Genomic DNA, 9,148 nt, shown 5'->3' on the forward strand with positions numbered 1-9,148 from the left:
ACACAATAGTATATGTTACGTTTTATTTCTTACAAATGTTTAATAATACAGTTTGTTATGGCGTAAATTTTGACACTAATATTCAGAGAACTGTCAGTTACACCAAACCTTTTGTTCAGATACAAATTCTATAAATAAGCGATCAGCGATTTCAAATAAGATGATTTTTTTTTTATATAAATCAAAAATAAAAACGGTGTTTAAAATATTAAATACGCGCGTCCCTGCTCAATAAAGTTTTTAACCTCCCCTGAGATTCTGACGAAACTTACGTGGGAGCAACCTCTTAAGAAAAAAAAAAAACTGTCCAAACATAACGAAAATATACGTACATGCATTTCTGTTTACGAAAACCATGAATTCTCCCTTGAGATATTCTCAAAATTTATATGGGGTCATCAGTAAAGAATTCTCTTTCAAGCAAAATAATAATAAATCAAAACCGATCAATGTGTTACGAAAATATACTTGAGCATACATAAATATATAATAATGAAATGCATTAACGACACACTGTGTTACAGATTATTCAGGCTTATACATATTCGAGTGTATTACTTCAGATGTTTAAAAAAGAAAAGAAAGAAAGAAAGAAAAGAAAAAACAAAAAAAAATGTAGTGAGTAATATTGGCTTGTTCAAGCTTCAAAGTTGTTTAATATGAACTGATATTGCTGTTTCTTTTGCTATTGTAAATATCTTCCTTTGAATTCACTTAGCTTAAGCATTGATTACATTACGTTTACATAATTATTGTTTGTACTGAAATTTTTATTTCGTTGAAGATCACTATAAATAGAAGATAAGTTTGCGTGTAAGATACCAGCGAGCAAGCGCTTGTTAAAAGTTCATCTGACTCTCGCTGGCCACGTCTGAGACCAAGATGACGTCATGCGCCAGAGCGACAAGAATGTAGCACTGCATTGCATCCACCTTGTAGTCTTTCCACCATGCCCAGGAAAGGTGTAATAGCTCCTGGTCATCCTTCTCAAACCATGATTTCCCCGTTTTTACAGCGTGACAGGGTACCAAATCATCTTGGTAGATGCCATTACCATCAGGGAACAATATTTGGGCCATGGGTATAATCTGGTCCCCCAAAATGGCCTCATACGCCTTAGCATTCATCATTCCATGCAGGGCTATGATGGGACCTGCAGAAAACCACGATGTCACTGCCCATACTGTAACAGAACTATCCCCATGCTTTACAGTTGGGAGCAGACAGTCTGTATCATAGGCCTGCGACGGTGTTCTCCGTATGTAAACACGACCGGTTGTTGGAAACAAGGTGAAGGTCAATTCATCGGACCACATTACGTGTTTCCACTGCTCATGAGTCCATGCCTTGTGGTCCTTGCACCACTGGATACGCCTCTTCGCATTTACTGCTGTGACCAGGGGTTTGGCGATGGCGGCCCTGCCATGAATTTTCATTTTACGAAGTTCCCATCGCACTGTTTTCAATGAAACCGGGTTCTGTAGGCCGGAATTGAGTTCAGACGTAATTTACATTGCAGTGGTCTTCTTTTTAGCTGCTACAATCAGTTTTAATTCCCTCTAGTCCCTATCTGACAGAACTGTCTTTCGACCACTGTTGTGCTTTGTAGACGTTGTTTGCCCATGAATTGGATATGCCCTCGTGACATTAGACACAGTGCCTTTCGATACCCCCACAATGTTCGCCACTGTTGCCATTGAAGCTCCAACCAGACATGCACCAACGATCATGCCTCTTTGGAAGTCTGTCAGGTCGCCCATTTTACCGCACCACTTTCACACCACGACACTTACAGGTAAACTGGTTACTGCTGACGGAAGAGGAAGGTCCACATCACACATTGGGAACAAAAAACGATCGGCAATCGCAACACGTGTTTTACAATGGAGGGCCAAACTTACGTGTCCTGTATGAAGTGTTTTTAGATTTTTTTTTATCCCCTGTGTATGTATATATATAATGATCGAAAATGGCCGACATTAGTGTCTGATCCATAGTTTTGGGGGTGGATGAGATGAACAGTGTCACTTCCGATCCCGTTTAAAACGAAAATCAGCGATGCAACTTGGGAGAGGGTAAAATAGATAAAAATTACAGAAAATGACCAATATTAGTGTCGAACCCATAGTTTTCGTGATCGCGGAGATGAACAGTGATCTTTCCGATGCCACTAAAAACGAAAACAGCATATTTCACAGGTACCAAACTCATGAGACACGAAGCTGTGCATTTAAATTTATTTTAACCGAGCGAAGCGGGTAATCTATACTAGTAAATAATACCCTGCCAACATGCTTGACATAGAAGGCTTGTTAATACAATGAAATACTACTCTCCTCGAGCTTCGTTGTTCGATCTATGCTGGGAAATGGGGCAGTCGGTGGCTCAGTTGTACAGCGCTCACCTCTGGTACGTGGAGTCCCTAGTTCGATCCCCGTCCAAGTTTGCGGTAGATAACGTGCCCGTGGGTTTTTTCGGTGTACTCCAGTTTCCTCCCATAATCCTGTTCCAAAGATTCTTCCATCATTCACTTGTCTTAATCATCCGTTTCCCTTAGCCTAAAGATATAATCGTGGGATGTTAAACTTAAAGTTTTTACTTTTCAACCTATGATGGGATAAAATGTGACTAGCACCTAAAACATTTGACGACAAACTGAAGTTTCAATTTATAAGTAAAAAGAAAGCAGCTTTTACTGTTATATTTCTTCCATTTCTTCTCTTAATATTCAAAGTTTGTTCCAGGGTACGTGGGGGGTACGATGGCTCGCTCAGTGGTAGAGCGCTTAGCTCTGAGACGTGAGGTCCCTGGTTCGATCCCCGGTCAAGTTAAGTTTGTGGTGGACAACATCGTGCTCGTGGGTTTTCTCAAGGTACTCCCGTTTTCTCCCACTTTTTCATTCCACCAATTCTTCCGTCATCATTCACTGCTTTAATCGTCTCTCTTCGCCAAAAAGGCATTATCGTGGGACGTTAAAATCAAACACGTCATTTCATTTCGAGAGTACGAGAGAGAATACGGTAAGTATACTGCCAGAGCAAAGCGAAATATAATAACCCGTAGTACTAAACACCATATCGGAGCCACTAAATATCCTTACCTATTTAACGTCTCTTCAAACATCTACAAAAAAACATGACCACCATGTTAACGGCAAAAATTTGCTTGATTGATGCCAAAGTCCAACACGGAAGCAACAGTTTCTGAATTTTGGGTGTACCGGTAACAACTGACTTTAAAAATCCTGTCAGTCTCTGACAACTTTTCAAAAACGTGATAATTTAATTTACGAACATATCTGCTAAAATAATAATAATCATAACCGAAGTTGGCATTTCCATCTTTTCGCCGTAATATAGGTACCATGATGAAACTCAGTGTATATTCTGTTGCCTTTTTGAATTTCCTTGCTCTTTTACTTTTGATAATGACGCCCGAATACCATCGAAACGGCTAGAAGAAGCATTTCAATATTTAACACGAATTTTTACGTACTACATTTTACCCTAAATATTTCTGATTCGTATATCATATCCTAAATTTATTCTAGGTACAAGGACAAGAAAGAGTGTTTCAAAAAACAATCTAGCCAACAAAATGTCTGTTTTGAGATAGGTATTTGCTCAGTTCCACTGCAAATGAACTCCAGAAAAATCAATACAACGAATTTGGGGATAAAACACACAATAAAACTCTACAGAGAGTGGTGTGTAAATACATGTACATTTGTGTTTCTTGAACTCAAGAACTATCGGACCAACGAAACATCCACAAAAGCCATCAGTGGTTGCTGACCACTATTTACCTTATTCTGATGCCTTCCTTGTAGAGTACTGTTCAATTTTCACTGAACCGAACTGCCACGATCACGGGAGTGTATAGCCACGAAAGGTCACGGTTCGAGGTTGTTCGTAAAAGATAGTTATATGTAAGCTATAACGCTTACTAAATGTATTGGCAGATGCTCCCCTTCTGAACATTATTCCATCTACTTCTCTTCACAATTCTCAATTTAAATAAATAAATAATAAAAATACACATGAAATCACTAAAATTAAATTAAAATAAATGCTAATGAGGTGTAAGGAACACAGTTTGAAAAGTATCATAAAAAAAAAATATTAACCGTATACGTATTTTTATGGTGATCACATATGCTTAAAATGTCGGCATTCCGGGCACATTCCTTGAGTACCTGACATCAGGAACTAAAAAACAAGGTTTACACCATCATATTAAAATGAACACATGCTTCGTGTTATAACTCTAGCAGACAAGTTTCAATTATTTAGAGTATCCTGAAGAAACGGCTCGAGGAATGTGATCGAAATATAGAGCTTTTAAGGAAATTTGATACCGTAAGAATATGTACACGGTTAGTAACTTTATGAATACAATAAATTTAATCCTCTTATATCCACTTTCTCTTCTTCGGTCTCCAAATATACTGTTGCAATCTCTTTATGTTTGCTTGTTGTTGCATCAAAAGTATTGGGTGAATAACTAAATTTTAAAATACATTAGTGCATGCATTTTAACGCACTAGTTTATAAGAAAAAGCAGCAAATATTGTCACCTTGGTGAACAGTCTTCTGTGAACAGTTTATCAATTCTCAGAAAAAGAGACATACATCCAAATAGCAGCAATTCTTCTAATATTATTATTTACCACCTGTCTCCTTTAGCCCGCAGGATATGATTGTGAGTCATTAAACGGAAGGCATTATTTAATTTCATTTTATGCATTACCCTCATGTCTGATGTAGTTATGCAACGAGGGATACCACACGAAAAGTCCTTCGCCATCTTAAATTTTAAAGATATCTATGTTTCCTCCACAAAATGCTACTTACTGGGACATCACTCCATACTTCATGAATCTGATTCACCTTCCCTGTGGGCCGGGTGTCTACTAAAATTCCAAAATGAAATTTCGTGACTTTTCCTTAGCAATCCTTTAAAAATTTCACACTGACTGTAAACAGTTGTACTGGTAGATTCTATCTCTCTTTTAAGTTGGCTAATATTGTTTTACCCTTTTTTCAGCTCTTTAAAACTTCTGAAATGCTTCGACTTCCCCTTCGGTCTATTGTAACAATCTTCTTTTCTTCTTCAACTTTTTAAGGTATCCTGCTTCCATCTTGATTTTGTTTCGTCTTTCGTGTTCCTTACTGTTTTTCATGCACGCGATAGAAGCGCGCTTTGCTTGCGATTTGTTAGCGTCTAAAGCCGGCCTGACATTTTTGGCGGTGAATTTTTACGTTTTATAGAACAAAATTTTGCAGTGGTCTTCTTTTTAGCTGCTACAATCCGTTTTAATGCCCTCCGGTCCCTATCTGACAGGATTGTCTTTCGACCACTGTTGTGGTTTGTAGACGTTGTTTGCCCATGAATTGGATATGCCTTCGTGACATTGAACACAGTGTCTTTCGATGCTCCCAAAATGTTCGCCATTGTTGCCGCTGAAACTCCAACCAGACGGGCACAAACGATCATGCCTCGTTGAAAGTCTGTCAGGTCGTTCATTTTACCGCACCATTTTCACACCACGACACTCACAGGTGAACTGGTTACTGCTGACGGAAGAAAAAGTTCACATGACACACTGAAAAAAAAAAAAAAAAAAAACCGATCGGCAACCGCAACACGTGTTGTATAGTGGTTACGTGTACTGTATGTTTTTTTTTTTTTTCCATCCCCTGTAGCCCTTCTAGCAATTAGCTTTACGTTATTTTGTGTTGTCCTTCACCTTTCATTTCGTCCGAACCCGAACGTCTTGCATGAGCATCTTGAGTAAGTACCAACACAATTTTTCTCCTGTTCTAAGTCATTGGCCAAACTCAAATTTTCATTTTTGTAACCTGATGGGATTCTGAGATATGGACATCTAACTACAATAATTACGAGCGACGTCAAGAGCGGTATCTGAAGCGTCAAACATTACTGGATGAGCTGAAGTGTAAAGGTGTCAGCTGTGTAAATGTTCAAGATGAGAGGAGGGAGTATGATTATCTTATAGCCGTGATCGCGTTGTATAAGATAGGCAAATAAGCAGGGGAGGTTTTGACTACGTACGATGGAGTAATTTTGACTCCTCGGTAAACTTTTTTTTTATTAAATTTTCTTTCTTCACGATAAAAATTTTCAGTGACTTCATCATTTCCACTTCCAAATAATATTACGAAAAAAATATCAAGAACCTCATTAAATATTTTGATGCAATTTTGCTTGAATTACTTCAAATTACCAAGAAGTCATATGCATTGAAATACTTGCGTTTGATGGAACTGTATGGTAGTTGTGATAATTGTCTGACTCGGGCCATAGTGACAACTCTGGCGCATAGGGTCCCTGATTTATCCCAGCCCATGCCAAGTTGGCTTTGTGGCAGATAAACACTATGCTTTTTTTTTTTTTTTTTTTTAATAAGTTCTCTCATTTTCTCCGACTTCCTCCATCTTATCATCACTGTCTCCCTTAGGCTCTCGATGCACGATCGAGGGACGTTAAACCAAACAGTATAAAAATAAACGGGAATCTGAGACCTACCTGGGATGCAAAGATTCATATATCGCGCCTGGCAGTCCTGGCACTTGTTCATCGAATATCATATACTAAAACATATTCGGAATTCCACAATAACTGAAACCGATAGGCTAATGTAAAAGAGCGAGTTTCAATTGTTCACTCCATTGCTCTGTACAACGGCCATTAATATTGTTTGGTTTAGTACGTGAGCTTTCGCAATTTACTGTGAAATTATTATTTTTCAGTAAATGAGATTCTGTATCTGCATGTAAGAAAACTGTTCAGTAAGGTTAGTAAGGCACTGTTTTGTTATTATCTATTGATATGGAACGCTCTGCTTCACTATATTACAATTATTAATGATGATAAATGGAGTTGTTTTCGTGTTAACATTTAGTTATATTTTTGTAATAAAAAAAAAAACATTGAAAAAAATGTAAGCACAAGGCCAGTATACTCGGTGAGCACTAACCTTTTGCTTATATATTTCTTCTTAAACATCGCATCGTTAAAAACAAGTATATCACATTTTGTTGTTTGTATTTTCATATAGTTCCAAAATCAAAAATTTAAACATTATCTCTAAATATTGTGCAATATGATACTTGTAGGAACTTGTGTGCGTTTACTACAATAACCAAGGACAAAATCCCGCCCGAAATGAGCACATTGTAGAGGGAATTAAAAATTACGCCATCGGTCATTTTAATGTTCACTCTGTGTGATCTGGACAAAAAATGCCCGAGCGATACAATTGAAATATTGGATATTTATCACATATTGGAAGGAACATTACTTAGATCAGCAGCTAATTACTCATTCATGTTCTATAGTATACATGAAACTATGAGATTCCACATCGCACAAACGGAATCGGTAACCCCATCTCCATTTCTTCGCGCATAAACTCTGAACGAATGAAATATACATTTTTGTAAAGTAAAGAAAAGATTGATAATTCCATATAATATAGAAAAGAAATAAAATCCCCTATAATATTCAAGATTAAAATCCCTGGGTAAGCTGTCCTGACAGAAGACTATTTGATTTCCTTCAGAACACGTAAGCCAAATACTAGGAGTACCTCAAGAATATGTTAACGTTGTGAGATATCGAGTTGTGAGATTTAAAGAACTATATAAAAATAACGAGTGTTAGTTGTTGAAAATGTGTGAAAGACACTGCCCACTAAACACGCGAACAGCTTGTCATAAATTTGGAAACGAACTGGAAATATATAGCTATTGTACATGATTTCCTTGTCGAAATTGGAAAACTTTAAACGCCTTTGTTTTGAGGGTAAAAGACTTGTAGCTCAACTCAATCGAATCTTATGTAACCAAACCAATCTACCCGAACCCAATTTCCTGCTACAGTGTATTTCTGCAGTGTACAGAAGCTGTAATTTATATTTCCAAGTGGAGAGTTACTAATATGAAACTATGACAAGTGCATTTGAAACTCGTACTATTTCCAAAACCCACCCTAGCATACGCATGTACTCACCGTCGTTGAAATGTCTGCTCCCTTCGGACGCAACCCTGCGCGGGTCACCAGCTTCACTGTGCCCTGACCCGCTTAGATATTCATACCTTTTAGTGGCCACCTAACACAGGTTGGTTTGTATTTGTCTTACTTTTTATGCCATACACCAGAACGCAAACAGTTATTTTTTTTATTCCAAATTGTAAAAGTACTGACGAAAACTGACTTGTAACTCAACCTACCGTTAACTTCATGTCACGTAACGTAAGCTAATCTAATCAAAACGTTGTACATTATGGTACTTTTCGATTTTCGTGCGGTCCGGCGATACAGCACGAATGCAAGCTAAATAATACCCTTCCCTCTAAATGAAATATTGCATTTGGAACCACGAACGTATTTTTAACTTGTACAAAAGCAGAAGCCTCTAACACACTAAACGTTCTTGGGTAACTAAGGATACTGAAAAAAAAAAAAAATACAATACACTTCTAGTGGTGCATTGCTCCATATTAAATTAAAAGTTCATATAAATAAATGAAATCTCACAATATCCATATTGTGTCGTTCTATGAATGACTGTTAAATACACTTTCACACAAATAACCCATGTGTTGTATAGTATTTTACCTTCCAATCAAAATTTCTAGAAAATAATAATAAACAAACAGCTATACCTAAAAATAATAATGCCGACACCCATGGAAATTTGGTGACACGAATGTTTAAACACACAATATACTTACGTATCACTACTGGTCACACAATACACCTTTCGCAGAATTACTGCCCTTGCTTTATGCTTTAACACAACTCTTCTAGTCAGATATGTGAAAATTATTCACATAAAACAAATTCTCTACACGTGCTCTGTGTTTTTGCCACGAAGCATCATGGGAAATTAAGGGCCATCTTACTCAATGGTAGTGTTGCCAACAAGTTCCATTAGAAATAGCTACAAGCTTCCAGAAGTTTTAAAATTAAACTTGAAGCTAACAGAATTTTACATACAAACAGGCAATTATTATTACATTCTAACTGCTATCCTAAAGATACTGTCTTGCAAGTTTACTTTTGGCCCACAGCACGAAATAATTGTTAAAAAAATTATAATTATTTCACTAATTTCTTTCTT

General features: G+C 37.2%; 1 protein-coding gene across 1 annotated transcript in view; it reads right to left on the bottom strand.

The window, feature by feature from the left end:
• LOC145694361 (uncharacterized) overlaps positions 1-8,933 on the bottom strand; it is a 162,898-nt gene extending 153,965 nt beyond the window's left edge. The window contains exon 1 of the mRNA XM_081770513.1: positions 8,760-8,933. The gene's annotated coding sequence lies outside the window, so the exon portion shown is untranslated. The remainder of the gene's footprint in view (positions 1-8,759) is intronic.
• Positions 8,934-9,148: the final 215 nt, after the last annotated feature.

The sequence above is a fragment of the Thermobia domestica genome, chromosome 9, assembly GCF_964235325.1.
Source record: "Thermobia domestica chromosome 9, izTheDome1.hap1.1, whole genome shotgun sequence".
Taxonomy (NCBI): domain Eukaryota; kingdom Metazoa; phylum Arthropoda; class Insecta; order Zygentoma; family Lepismatidae; genus Thermobia; species Thermobia domestica.